The sequence below is a fragment of the Theobroma cacao genome, chromosome 5 (assembly GCF_053813885.1).
Source record: "Theobroma cacao isolate CCN51 chromosome 5, ASM5381388v1, whole genome shotgun sequence".
In the NCBI taxonomy this organism is placed as follows: Eukaryota; Viridiplantae; Streptophyta; class Magnoliopsida; order Malvales; family Malvaceae; genus Theobroma; species Theobroma cacao.
Genome location: NC_142643.1, coordinates 44,682,844 through 44,698,658, shown reverse-complemented (window position 1 = coordinate 44,698,658; position 15,815 = coordinate 44,682,844). Strand labels below are relative to the sequence as shown.

Sequence of the window (15,815 nt, the reverse complement as noted above, 5' to 3'; positions counted from 1 at the left end):
TGGTCAAAATAACATTAGAGACTAATTAAGAAGTGGCAAATCATCAAATTAAGGCTGCAAGACTATATATGCTTATACAGAGTGTGAACTTCGAAACATTTAAAAAGGTAGTAATTGAGTGAAGAGGTAAAACCAACTTAGAAATATCACATACAAAATTATGATAACGGAAATTTATGCATATTGTTTTGTTGATCTATCTAGAAAACTCATTAATAATTTTTTTTTAGTTTATAACAAATTACTTCACGTAATAATAATTAAAAAAATCAACCATTTATTTCATATTACATGTAATTATTTAAAATCACGCTACTTATAATAAAAATCGTATCATGTGATATAAATTAATTATTTTATAAAATCTTTTTTTTCTGTAGAAATAAGATTACGATTACAGTAGAGATAACTACATATATTAATCCCTACTACATATATTGATCAATTTATGTCCATCAATCTAAGGTAATTAGCAATTGATTGGCACAAATTTAATGAGCTAATATAGGGTATAATTAAGCAGGACATAAAAGTGAAATCATCAGAGCTGATGTCAGGTTACATTTTAGTCTGACCTGGCCGCCATGTCCCACGAGTAGTCCCCTTTGACTCACGTGCATCAACGTCCATTGTGGGTTCCATAAACGACCAAATAATGATGTTTGACGCTTTTTTGTTCATGTAATTTTACCTTCTTCCCATCCTTTCTTTAATTTTTTTTTTCATTTTTGTTATAAAAATATTTGAGTGATGTAGCCCTTTCCCTCCCTAGCTTGTCACTATATATAGGCCTAAGCTTCAAATTTCATTTCCTATGACCAAAGGCCATCCAGCCCATTTAGCTTGTTTGTAAAGAAGAGAGGAAATTATTGCATAAACTAGGATTACTTGATTTTCATACATGGATTCTTCATTCTTTCAATACCCAAATCTTCAATTCTCTCCTGCTCAATCCTCTTCTTCCTATGTTTCTCAAGAAAACTTCTCACCAGAGTACTTCAATTACCAAAACCAAGCCCTTCCTTTCAATGAAAATGACTCCCAAGAAATGCTTCTTCTAGGAGTTCTAAACCAAGCCCCGGCAAACTACTTTGATACCACATCTGTTAATAGTTTCGGAGATGATAATGAAGTGAATTCGCAAGCTAACGAAGAGGAGACAGGAAAGGAGATTTCTTACAGAGGAGTTAGGAAGAGGCCATGGGGAAAATATGCAGCTGAGATTAGGGATTCCACAAGGAATGGTGTTAGAGTTTGGCTTGGAACCTTTGATACAGCTGAGGCTGCAGCTTTAGCCTATGATCAGGCTGCATTGGCAATGCGAGGTCCAATGGCTATACTCAATTTTCCAATGGATAAAGTTTATGAATCACTTCAAGAAATGAACTATGGGTTTGAAGAAGGTTATTCACCTGTTTTGACAATGAAGAAAAGGTACTCGATGAAGGCCAAAAGATCAGGGAGCAAGAAGAAGAAAGAGAAGGAAATGGGGATGGAAAATATCCTGGTGTTGGAGGATTTAGGAGCTGATTATTTGGAGGAGCTTCTAAGTATATCTGAGAGTAGTGCAACTCCTTATTGGTGAATAATTGAGTGCATTTTCTCTTCTCCTTTTGTTCTTCTCCCTTTTCAAATTAGATGGTGCAGAAGGACCAATGTTTTAGTTGGATAATGCCTTTGAACTTGTAAATCTTTGAGATGATGAAGGATCAAAGTTTTGTGCTATGCAGAATTTTGTCAACATTACACACTAGTTGAATTTTTCCAATATATGTCTGAATACACTCTGTAAACATTGTCTACAAATTTTCATTCTCCTGTACCTGATGAATTTTTCTAGTTGTTTGAATTTAGAAAGAGTTTCAATAAAAAATACCACAATAATCATATAATAGTAATATTTTAATTCATATTTTTTTTGTCAAAAAAATCCGAAAAATAAAAAATCATCACTTATGATAATTTGTATTTTTTCCACTTTTTTTTATATAAAAAAATAACTTCTCAAATGTAAAAAATCTTAATTTACGTCTCACCGCATCCTTATCATTTGAGTTATTTCATTTTATTTTCAACAAAACAAGAAAATTAATTAGCTTTCCCTTAAAGCAGTATATGCCAAGGCAAGTTGGCCCCTATTTTGAATTATGATGAAGTTCTATTTGAGCTAGGAAGGACAAGAAAGAGGCAGCGCGGTGTGATTTTCTCACTTCTGTTACTTGATGTCTTTGTGAGGACGGTGCTGCCAATGCTGAATACATTCAATGATTATATCCTACATCTGTCTTTGTTCGAAGGACTCAACATTTAATTAAAATGAGGACATAAGGTTGCCGAAGATGTCACATTTATTTTGGCACAGCTTTTGTCCTGAAAGAAAATGACATTAATTTGTGCAAATATATATTCAGTGGTTTCTGACTTTTATGTGCCCATTTTATTTGTTGTTAATTCCCATTTGTTCATCATTTCATTCATATAACTTTGGGTTTGGATTTAGATTTACCCAAATTTTCTACAACAAAATCAACAAAATAGTGTTGAATTATGAATGTAGAAAAATTATGCCAAGAAATCTTTCCAGACAAAGATTAGGATATCAGTCTCGGTGGGTTTGTGATCTAAGGATTTAAAAATAAAACTATATTGAGTTGAAAACAGTACTTCTGTCAAAGAGATCTCTATTACTAGTAGTTTACAAAGATTCTTTGAATTATGTTGACAGTTATTTGCTCATCTTAATTGTGAAGTTTAGCTTGCTATAACATGTGGCCCTTGTTTCCCTGGTAATTAATGGATGTCATTTTAGTGTTGCTGTATGAGTTCTTTTTTTCCATAGTCATCAACTTCGATTGGATCAATTGCCAACAAAAGATTCATTTTTTTTTTTTGAGAAGCACAAAAGATTCATATTTTCTTTCTGCAATTTTCATTTCACCGTCCAACCAATTAAAACCACCCAATGCTTCATAAATTCAACATGTTCTAGCTTCTTCAACTGTCAAGAGAATTCTGATGTTTCTTTTGTGTGCTTTTAACAACATTTTTTTATCATTTCTACAGCATTTAATTCGGTCAGGAATTCTAATTGAAGGCTGTTTACTGTATATATTTTTCCTTCGACTTTGAATCTACAGAAGAATTTCAAACATTGTTATGTTTCAGGCTTGAACCAGCATTAATGATCAACATACAAGAGCTAAGCAGAATTGGTAAGTTGAAACAGTCATCCGATCCAGGGTGCCGGCTCTTTATTTTCTGGATTCTTCCATAAAATTTCAAGCACGTAGTTCGTTCTTGACCTTAAAACACTTGGTCTTGATGCCCAACATAGTTGGAAATTAAGTCAAGGAAGACAGCCAGCCAAAAGCAGTAGCAATTGTCTTCTTCTATAGTAGACGATAAGCCTCATCAGCTTATCCACAGTGCCCATCATGAAAGCTGCAGCACATATCAATTATGATTTCACTTTAATGTCAAGCTTTTACATAAGGGTTTCCATCTTATAATGAAGTTTTTGTCTTATAGTTATTTTCGATACTTACTTTTCACTCTCAGAAATTGAGAAAAACAAATCTTTAAATACATAAATAACTATTATTTTTGAATAAATAAAAAAATTTCTTAATTGATATCAAATTTAATTAATATTATAGAATGACAGATTTAAGATTTGAATAAAAAGTGATTAAAAGATAATAATATAAAATTATAAATTGAGTCAATGATTAAAAATTGAGCGATGACGGCTATCACCTCCCATCATTACCTTTGATCGGCTCTTGGTATCAAAGATGATATATAACTTGTTACAAAATCAGGAAAGGAAAAATTAAACATAGAAAAACCGTCATAACAAACAACTTTCTAATTCTAAATAATATTTTTAAAATAAAAAATATATTATTTTTTATTATAATAATTATTTTGAGTGTACATTGCATTTTAATTATTATATATTTTTAATCTTACATTATTTTATTTGTTAAACATTTTATTTCTTTAAACAATTTTTGAAAAAAAATAATTAACTAATATTAGTAAATAACAAATTTTCACCTTCTCTTACGTATATTTTACCTAATTCATATTCTTCTTAATCTATGGATAAGTGGTGAAAGTAATTGAGAGAGTACTTGATTAAATCCTCAAAGAAAGTTAAATTAACTAAGCTGCCAATTAACATAGTCTCTTACATCACTCTCACTTGGAAACTTTTGACCAAATTATTTTGTGTGAACTTCCAACTTCCAAAGACTTTCAAATATTTTTCTCGATTTTAATTTTATTGCAATCGCCGAAGTGTTTGATTGACCACCTCAAGGCGACAGCACCATTACATCTCCTATTATTTTATTGTATTAAAACATCCTCCACTTTAATGCCTCAACATTATAAAATTTATTTCTTGACCAGCTTTTGGGACACATGACCTAGAGCATTCACTCATTTGCTTATTACTACATCGTATAAGTATCATTAGACTTGGTATAATTATATCATGGAAAATTTTTCATAGTTAAACTCCTAATTTGATAATAAATTGAAACTATATATTCCCTTTTGAAGATTAGAAATTGGGTTAGTAAATTAAGAAAATATATTCGCTTTTGAATTTGATTTAACATAAGAAAGTTAATTAATTTCGAGTTTGAATTATTTGTAATTAAAAATAATACTTATGGACTAGTACTATTTAATTTTTTATTGTTTTTTCTTCTTAAAAAAAGGACTTGTATGTTTGTAATTACTCTTTAATGATAAATCATATAATATTGTTTGATGGGCTTGATTATTTCGACTTTCTTTGCACACTTTTTTCAAACATCTTCCCTTGTGGATTAAGTTTTGTATAAGATATATATATATATATATATATATATATATATATATATTATAATAAAAATCATATAAATTTTTAAAAAAAAAATATTTGATGAATCGAGTTGTTGAAAAATTATAATATGATGAACTGGTACAGTCAAAATTTTGATTAAATTATTAAATGATTATAAAAACATATAAAATTTTAAAAAAATTCTTAAATTTATACCATAATCTATCTTTTTATGTTGAATAAGTCAAATTGCATTAAAACATTTTGATCACTTATGCAATGATAAATTAGACTTGAGGACAATTACATTTACATCCAAGTTAAACTCAAAATAGACACGAGCAGCATCTTTGACCAGGCCGCCTAGGAAATGCATGTCACAACAAATTAAGGCCAAGTTGCTGCTATGTCAAGCAACAATCTGTCAGTTTTCATATTAAATCAATTTTGTATGAAACATTTCGGCTAAGTATGAGAGAATCGATTTTTGACAAAGGAGCTCAAACTCTTGTCAAATTTCAATGTAAAAATTTGGAGGTTCATGCACATTCCCAAAAGATTTTAATAAAGGGGGCCACTCTATCGAATATAATATTGATTTCTTCTCTTCCTTTGCTATTGACCTTCTTCCTGTTTGCACCTTGAACTTATTCAAACCCTTGAAATAGCTAGGCCACTACATTATTTAGATCTACCTTATTGATGCCCACTACTTGTTTTAACTTAGAACATGAACTTGGACATCTTTGCTGTCATGGTTAGAAACTTTTACCAAATTGGATGTAAATGCATGAAACAAAAAAACTAAGAGCTTGGTCTAAAGAAGAAATTAAGAGAAGTGTGGTTCTCAATGCTTAATAAAATTGGTGAGGCAATGATCAGATAGAATGCAAATTTCCATCGCTGTGTCTTCTTCAAGTTTTTTTCTCCACAAAAAAGAGGGGATAACCGCACGATAGCAAATTGCTGAATGGAAATGAATTTGACCAAAGAACAAATTTCTTGTAAAGGACCACTTTCTTTTTTAGTTTAGTATGACTGTCTAAATCACCCCACTCGTTCGATATAGTGGTGCAAAAGATTAAAAAATGCTTATAAAGTAACTTGCTTTTGGAAGAAAGTTGGAGATATATTTCAGCTTGTCAATCATGGGGTATTTTTAAAAAGGTCAAAGCTGTAATGCCCATGGTTAAGCATGCACTTTCTGGTAAAAAATTATATTAGAAGAGGCTAATCTTCCAAGGACTCATCTATGTAAGGTCCATGTATAGGTATCCTTTTTGCGGCTTGCATTTAAAATCTTTAGACATCTCTAGATCAATAAGTATCGACTTGGGGTAAAACCTGCATAAAATTGACAATAATAAGCTGACAAAAACCCAAAGCAAATCACTTATTCTGAATTTGATTTGACATTATTCAGATGTTGTACATTCAGATACATTATCTGTATCTTCCAAAGTAAAACAAGCACTTTCAACACTGGATTGGGCACTTAGATGTGGTACCATGCGTCCGCCTAAGGTAGCTGCTAGCGCCAAGTGGGCAAGCCCTTGTCTATTGAATGATATCATCAAGCTGACGCAAGATAGATTGAAAATTTCGTCTGACCTGGCCGCCATGGCCCATCTGCTAATTTGACTCACGTGTAACTACATCATTCGTGGGTCCAATAACGACCCAATAATGCTGTTTGAATCCCTTGTGTTCATGTAATTTTACCACTTTTTCATCCTTATCATCAGAGTAGATATTAAATTTTTGTTTTCTCACTCCAAATGGTGTGTTTTTTCCCTCCCCCTCTGCCTATATATGTCCCCTGAACTTCCCAATGTGTTTCCTATGACCGAAGACCACTCACCACCAAATACCATATACAAAGAGAAGAATTAAGAATTTCAAATTAAAGCCTGAAAATAATCTCAAGTTTTATCAATGAATTCTTCATACTTCCAATACCCATATTCTCAATTCTCTCCTGAATCATCTTCTTCCTACGTTTCTCAAGAAAATTTGTCACTAGAGTCGTTCAATTATCCCCCTAACCAAGCCCTTCCCTTCAACGAAAATGACTCTCAGGAGATGCTTCTCTTAGGAGTCCTAAACCAAGCTCCAGCAAGCTCCTTCGACACCGCATCGGTTAATAATTCCAGAGATGATGAAGTAAGCTCAAAAGCTAATGAAGAGGAGTCTACCAGGGAGATATCTTACAGAGGAGTCAGGAGAAGACCTTGGGGAAAATATGCGGCTGAAATAAGGGATTCCACAAGAAACGGCGTTAGAGTTTGGCTTGGAACCTTTGATACTCCTGAGGCTGCAGCTTTAGCCTATGATCAAGCTGCATTGGCAATGCGGGGTTCTTTGGCTATCCTCAATTTTCCAATGGAGAAAGTCTACGAATCACTTCAAGAAATGAACTATGGGTTTGAAGAAGGGTGTTCACCTGTTTTAACAATGAAGAAAAGGCACTCCTTGAAGAGCAAAAAGGGGTTGATGAAGAAAGTCAAGAAAGAGAAGGAAGTGAGGATGGAAAATGTTGTGGTGTTGGAGGATTTAGGAACTGATTACTTGGAGGAACTTCTTAGCATATCCGAGAGTTCTACTCTTTGGTAAAACTTGAGAATTACTTGCCATTAATTAATTGGAGGAACTAATTCCTTTTTCTTTTCTTATATCCTTACTGTTTAGACATTGAGATGTTGAGGACAACGACTTTTTCCTCTTGGATAATTGTCTTTTGTAAATGCTGAAGATGGATATAGGATTAAAGTTTTTGTGGGACATAGAATTTTATATGTCAACTTGGGCAAGTGGACAACACCATTATTTGCTAGCTTTCTTTATCATTGTTCCATTGAGATGGAACTTGATTGTGACAATATTGTCTCAGTTATCAATTCATTGTAATTAACAACTAGGATTACATTTGATGTATTTTGCAACTGATTCTAGATAATGTTTAAAAGACAATAATTAAATATCATTGTCAATTTCTTTTCTCTATGGCAAATCAATTACAGTACAAAGAAGTTCAAGATCTGAAAAAAATTTATGAAATGAAGAAATTAATTCCTCACGATATTTTATATATGGTAAAATGAAAAAAAAATTACAAGAAAATAAGATTCAACTATGAAATCTCAATCCTTTTAAAAAGGAAACGAGTTAAGACCGATTTAAATTGTTAAGTGTGTTAGAGAAACGAAAAACAGGGACGAACAGAGTATAACAACAACAAGGGAGTAGTGAGCAGTGAGGGAATACTAATTTTTTTCCAAGTCTAACTAAAAGAAATATTTAAATTATTAAATGTATTACTAGCTAGTAAAAAGAAAAAAAAAATTACTTCATATAGCTTGAAAAGAGAGTGAAAGCAACACACAGATGCATGTGACCATGGCATGTGTAAGCTAACTGATAGATAAATATTTTAACATTAAAGGAAAAAAAGTGTAAATCAAGTAATTAAGTACTTTAATCCTCTAGATAAAAGATATCATATGTTATCATAAATGAAGTTTTTTTTTTACCATGTACTAAGAAATTGGTCAAAAATTTTGGGTTAACTGAAGTAAAGATAAAAAATGAAATGAGACAAAAGAAAGGAACATCAACGTTTGTTTGAATTGTCCCCAATCTCCCATATCATATATCAACATCTCATCTTTTATTTTGTTCAAAGTCGATTTAGATCATTCATTATCTAATTCATGGTAAAAAATGTTCATGTGGCCATAAGAGTACGGTTCAGCAATTAGCAGGTCAAGTTGAACCAGTTTTTCACAAGGGACTTGTGAAGAAGAGAAGACCCCATCAATATGCATGCTTCATATTGACTTGGACCAAAGGCAGCTTAAGCAAACTCAACAAATTAAGGTGCATGCGCACATTCAAAAAGGCCAAAAAAAAAACATGGTGAAAAGCAGACATAAGAAAGCTATAATGCCACTTGGCCAGATTAAAGCATGTTTGAGAGCATTATGTAATCACAAATCAAAAGGTGATTTCTCCTCGAGAAAAAAAGGAGAAAATGAAAGCCACGATCAGTTTTTCACTTTTTGGTTCTTTGCTTTCTATGGATTTGAAGCTGTTCTACTACATTGGGTGGGAGATAGGTTGTTGAAGGATGAAGCCCGTCTCCCTAATGCATCTGTCAATGCTCCATACATATTTTCGTTGGGCTATAGTTCATCGAAAAGTGCAGTGTTGGGCCTAGTACTATGCCTCCAGTTTTCCTGAGTCTTTAATTACCTTTCCTAGACTATGGCCCGTGCTTTGTACACGGGCCTCATTTTACTTGTTTTTTTTTCTTATTTTTTTTACTTCTGTTTTCTTTCATCAATACATTTTTTTTATTCTATGGCTTCTATGTGGCTAGACTTATGTAATAGATGTTGAAGTGCCTTTTTTCTCTTTTCTCAGTGGAAAAATAACCAATTATTTGGTTATTTTTTTAATTAAAAAAAAATTGAATCTTACTCTTTAACTAAAAGATTAAGATGGAGAAAGAGGGGCTAGTAAAGGCCCCCACCCCAAAAAGTTTCAAAAATTTATAATTTTGTCTTTGTTTTGTTTTAAAATTTTATAATTTGTCTTTTTAAAATTTTTTTTTTACAATTTCGTCTCTTCAAATATTGAATATTTTGTTTTTTCCCTCCCAAAGTTTCAAAATTTTATAATTTGTCTTTGTTTTGTTTCAAAATTTTATATTTTTATTTTTATTTTTTAAAAGTTTTATAATTCCGTTGCTTCAAATATTAAATTTTTTATTTTTATCCCTTCATACTTGAAATCTTGACTTTATCAGTGCATATATCAATCAATAAAACAAATACTCGAGTGCTAATTATTAAGTCATGACTAAAAACCAAGATCATTTTAAAATCCAAAAAAATCAAACTATAGTGATGCACTTAGTAATCGTAATTGTCTTCACATAATTCATATAGAATAAAATATATTTTATGTTCAAGTAGCTTTTTTGTTTTAATGTTTTTCTCTTCACCAGAACACTTATTTAATGATTGGTTCACGTATGAAATATATATCCTTCTCTTGAAAATGGGATATATCATATATCCCATTTCTAAATTCTAAGATTATTTACCAAAAGCCATAGCATCTTAATCAATTGGCATCTCAGCAAAGACCGTAACATATAATAGTATATGACACATCTACCAGTTGCTGGCGGCAGATACATTCATGGCGCAGAGGTCAGATGCACGTACCTATGGTGTTCCTGTCCGATTCATGCTCGTGATGCTCGCGGCGGCTTAAGACGTCGTGACAGTGATGGTCGATAGTGTCTCGCTGGTGTACGTCCATGTCATCGTTCTGCTAACGCAATACTGCCTCTGATGGGTACATTGTTGAAGGTTGATATAAATTTTGATAGTATGGAGACGTGGATGAACAAGAGAACAAGAAAAAAATGAAAGCCATTGAGATTGCTTTGATATTCAAATTAAGAAGAATCAAAGGCTGCTTTGCATTTGTTTTCCAATGTAAATTAGATCCATTTTATAGACTTTGAATTAGTGCAAGACAGCCTACTTTCTGGACTAGCTTTTAATTTTTGTTTTAGTTTCTGTTTGTCTGGCAAGAACACTAGCTATCTTTCTGCAATTAGCCGATTAGTCATGGAACAATCTATTGCTAACGTACAAGAATTTTTGTTTCATTGATTTTGACACAAATTTGAAACCAAGTCACGATTATCAATTGGTTCAATTAACGTAATTAGTCACTGCTCTGTTCTCTCTGTTTCACAAGCGTAATACAGTATGACACTTTGATCTGCAATTCAATTTGAGTTCTTTAATTGAAGCTGGTGTTGACAAAGTGATTGAAGGACTCTACTTTGAATTTGTTTTCCAAGAAACCATCCACCATAAAATAGCAATCTGAATTGGTAAACCATCGGTTAAACAGCAGCCAATAGAGACAAAGTTATATGGAAATCATATGTGAACCGTATTGCAGAGGAGGAGGTTTCCAAATTGAACTCAGTAGCAGATAAACAGAGTTCAGTCCAGTTCTTTTCTTTGAATGCAAGAACATTACTTGCAATTAATTAGTCCGAGGTTAATCAATTACAAATGTTAAGTGCAATTACATTGAAACAAATTGGATAGTGGATTGGTAACAATATTATTAACGATCCTTATTAACCTTCATTTTCTTTTCTTAATTAGGTAGCCTAACGATATTAAGGAATGATTATGTTTGCCATGGCGGTGGCAATATCCAATAGCCACTCTTTTTGTATCTGTTCCACAAGCCAGTTGGGACAAAAATAAAAGCAAAGCCATTGACGTTTACTTTGACTAACAAACAAAACTCAAAATTTGTTTGAGAAGGGGAAATTGTATGATGCAAAGTTGTGAATTTTAGTTAAAATAGAATACTTTAATTCTAATTAGATTAGTATATTTTGTTGAGATTATCTTTAATTAATATTAAGGCCCTCTCATTGAATGACACTAGAGTGTTCTCTAGAACAATTAGTGATTGGTTCAGACGTTTTGAAGACTAACTTGCAAAGCTCAATAGACAGTTGATTCTCTTTAGGCACAGTTTATTGAAAAAATAACGAGAATATAGAGTTACAAGGGATTAAAATTTGGACACCTCTCTTCATGTAACTCAAGCTTAATGGGATTTCATAAGTACCGGAAAAGAAAACAGAGGAATTAAACTTTAGACTACAATCCGATCATATAAATAAATAAAATAGGCTCCTGAAAGCTTCTTTCAAAAAAAAAAAATTTGTATTTTACCATATCAAAGTATCATATGATATTAAAGAATATCATAAATAAAGAGAGAGTTTAGTGAGCATTTAGATCTAGAAAGATAGATTTGAATATGAATGAGATAACGGTTGTGAATTTGAGATTAATTTTATAATATCTTTTTTTTTTCAATGAATCTTTTTCTATCGTTATACCTATAGACGTAAATCATTAAAAGATCAAATTATATAAATTTTTTGTGTAAATGTTTGATTTCTTTCCTTTATATTTTGGAAGATAACAATTATATTTGAATTTACGATTTTATATTTTAACCATTTGCTCTTTCTGAATCAAATAAGAACCCTTTTCCTTACTTGTTATTATTTAATTTACAACAAATTTTAATTAAATGCTCACAAAGAAGTAATAAAAACAAAACCCAAAGTCCAAAAGCATAAGAACACACGTATGAGATGTTGAGAGACTTTTCTGGTGCATGCTTAATTTAATACTTTCAAAAATTAAAAAGAACAGAAAGAAACGTAAACCTTGCACGAAAAAGGAAAGTATCTTAGATATATGCTCATAATAAATCATGAGGTATACAAATATATGTGTGTCTGTTATTTCAGAAGTGATCATCAAGGATGCTTGTGAGGATCAATTGGTTTACTATCTATGCTTGGACTGTTGGCTGTGGGGCTCGGTGGTCCTGAAGGTAAAGTCCTTCCAAGTTGAGAAGAGCTGGATGAAGGAGGAGGAGGAGGAGTAAGGTTTTCAAGATAAGCTAAACCTCGGGAGGCTTCAACCATGGGAATGCTATTTGAGAAAATTATTGTTCCCTGGATCAACATGATGAATACAAGAAAATATGAAATGGAAGCCATTTGGAACTCCTTAATCAAAGGTTTTTTTTTTTTTTTTTTCTATTGGGTTCTTGGCATAAGTGAATGTATCATTATATAGGGACCCAAACTTCGTAGCCCATGGGTTACGCAATCGAAGTCAAGTCAAGGTCGACTAGAAAATGGTAATAATAATTAGCCCAATAAAGGAGGAACTCATCAAGGAAAATTCCCTCTTTCCATGTCTAGAATTACCAATAATAATGTCAAAGAAGGTTCAGGTGTGAAAATAAGAAAGGTTTGCCGACCTTTTTTCTTTTCTAGATGAGGATTTGGTAGTAGAATCAGTCAAATGAAAATTTTGGAACATTCTTTTTTCATTTGACTTTTTTTATTCCTTGAATATAGAAAGAGATGATAGTTTCTGTGACCATGTCCTTGCGTCATATGTTGCATTCATTTTGCCATATATCTCTCTTTTATAGCATAAAATTAACCTTACTCAAGATGATAAATTTGGGTTGAAAATTAAAATTTTCTATTATTCTTGACTTTTTTCAGTTTATATATGAAGAGCTTGTCTTTCCTTTTTTTTCTTTTTTTGTTCTTTAGTTTGGAAAGGATGGAGTGCTTAATCAATATAAGAATTGGTTAGAGAGGGGTATAAAAATTCAAGCATTCTCAAATTTCTTCTTTTCGTTTTATTTAGTACAAATATATAGTGGACGTTGACTTAAAACTGTTTTTCATTCTTATTCCTCTATAATTAAATCACTTATTATGAGGAATATGACTCAAATTAAACGAAAAACACTTACAAAACACTTTGTTTATTCTATTGGATTAGTGAAGAAATTGATGTAAATCTTAACAAATTAATATTTGACGTTGAGTGATTATTAACATGATATCAAAAACTTCTTTGATCAATTGAGTTTGTACTTACTAATTTTGATGCTTTCTATTTTGTTAAAAATTAAATTTCAGTGCAAAGTATATAAAAATTCGAAAGACACCAAGTTCTAATTTCTATAAAAAAAATAACCAGCTGAATTTAGGACCCAAAAACTTAGTAACTATGGAGTTTTGAACGATGCAAGTTAAAGGTACAAAACTTTTGCTTATTCATTATTCTAATAAATTAATGTTAACTTTCATATGTACATATGGAATGGATCAAGACGAGTGCTGTAGGCCGTCTGTAGAGCAAAGGTCGCATGCGGGGTGGTTCCTGAAAGTGGGCTAGAGGTGAAAAGGGGTTGGAATGGGGTGGAGCAAAGCCTAATAGGGGAGAATGGTGGAAAGGCCCAAGTGAACTTATTAGATCCAAAGACTAGAGTGTTGCAAGACCGAAAGGTGCCTACAGAGTCTAATGGGCTGAGTAAGTTAAGCCTTGTGAAAGTTAGACTTGTTGGTGGGGTCCTGGTCAAACAAAAGCCCAGGCTCTAGTGGGTCTAGAAGGTTGAAAAGCATGTTGGAGGCATGCCAAGCGAAGGTTAAGGGCTTCATGAAGTTTACATTGCCCAAAAAAAAAAAAGAAAAGGAAGGTGAAATGGAAGGAGAGACGGTGTAGTTGCATAGAGCTTTGGAGACTTAAAGTGACATGACTTCAATTGAAAAAGAAAAGCCTAAAGAGAGAGTGATCTTGGTGAAGGCAGTGAGGATTGCTTAAGAGATAAAGTTGAAATGGAGAATGTGAAGTATGTTGTTAAAGATGATGGTGTGATAGGGGCATCTATCTTGAGAGGAGAGGATGGTGAGTTAGACAAGAATGTTAGAATTTTCTATTATGTGGGTTTCTATTAATTGATAATTTGGGTTTAATAAAATAGATTGATAGTTTAGTATAATTGTGAAATGAAGCATAAGAGGCCAATTAATATTAAAGTGATTTGTTAATGATGGACTTTGCACGTCTAGTTGGGTTAGTGTGATTTGACGGTTGTGTAGGCCTTGATCTAGTACACCATTAATTTTAGGGGGGGGGGGGGTTGTACTAGGACTTTGTTTATCATATATATATGGTTAGGTCTCCTTTTCCTTTCTAACCAACAGAATCTGCCTATTGAGAGCCACCACAAATAATAGACAAGTGCGAAGAGGAAGATTTAGCTTTGACAAAGAATTCTCTATTTTTTCCGCTACGAGCAATGGCTATCTTTATGAACCAAACAGGTATGCAATAAATAATTGATGCTTTTAGTATTCTAATATTCACACATGGATTTAAGGATTCAACTTATGAAGAATGTAAAAATTGATGATGGCGTTGGTTGGTTTATAAATTAAGAAGTAATAGAGGTAAGAATAAGGTACAATAGTTCTCTCGAGCAAAAGAGAGGGTAGGGTACTTCAAACAAAAGACGAAGCTTACCAAAAAAATGAAGGACCAAAAGAGAGGGTAGGGTACTTCAAACAAAAGATGAAGCTTACCAAAGAAAGGAAAGGCCACGTAAAAGAATAGAACAATAACTCCAAAGGTAGGCTCGTCTAGCTGTGGGAGAATAAAAGTTAAGAAACAAGCCAAGGAAGATTTGGAGGTGCACAATATAGAGTATAACTTGTTGGGTTCAAGCTCAGTGTCTGATGTAGATATTAGGAAAAGGAATTCAATCATTAATAGGGAAGTGGAAGAAAAATGAGAGTTGACATAAAAGGAAGGTGATCTAAAAGATAGCTATGCTGAAGGCGACAGACAAATGTGTCAAGTAAGTGACATTGGATTGAGCTAATTAGCTAAAAGAGACTGCATGGACAAAGAGCAAGAGAATGGTGGCCTTATGACAAGTTAAGTAGCACGTTCAAGTAGAGCTTATTGTTTTGCTGTTGATTTAGCTTATGAGTGATGTATTGGTTTTATTTTGTTGTGGTAATTGCAGAACTATCTTTAAAGAGTTGCCCAAGATCTTACCTAATCAATAGAATGAAAAAAGAAAGAAATCAAGTACACCACAAAACACAAGAATTTACGTGGTTCGATCTTTTGATGACCTACGTCCACGGGTACAATAATAGAGAAAGATTCACTAAGAGAAAAATCAATGGATTATAAGAACAGTCTCAAACTCACAACCCTTATCCCATGTACACTCAAATCACTCTCTCTAAATCTAGGTGATGATTACTCTTCAACCCCATAGAATCTTTTTATAGTGCCAAATATAAATTTTTTGTCCCAATATAATTAGGATATGTTATTCTAGTCTAACTAGTTTTAAAGACTATCTAAAAGAATGTATATTAGTTTAATTAGAATTAAATGTTGGTCCCAAATAAATGTGTTAGATGAGGGGTGAATAGCACTTTTTGGCTCTTGACAAGATGAGAAACTAATTTAAAAAGCAATGAAAATAAAAACAGAGTAGACAATACGCAACAATTTATAGTGGTTCG

The 15,815-nt window shown here is 32.4% G+C and overlaps 2 pseudogenes; both read left to right on the top strand.

Moving 5' to 3' along the window:
* Positions 1-835: 835 nt before the first annotated feature.
* LOC18600105 (ethylene-response factor C3 pseudogene) lies at positions 836-1,745 on the top strand (annotated as a pseudogene).
* A 4,940-nt stretch (positions 1,746-6,685) lies between these two features.
* On the top strand, positions 6,686-7,670 carry LOC18600104 (ethylene-response factor C3 pseudogene; annotated as a pseudogene).
* Positions 7,671-15,815: the final 8,145 nt, after the last annotated feature.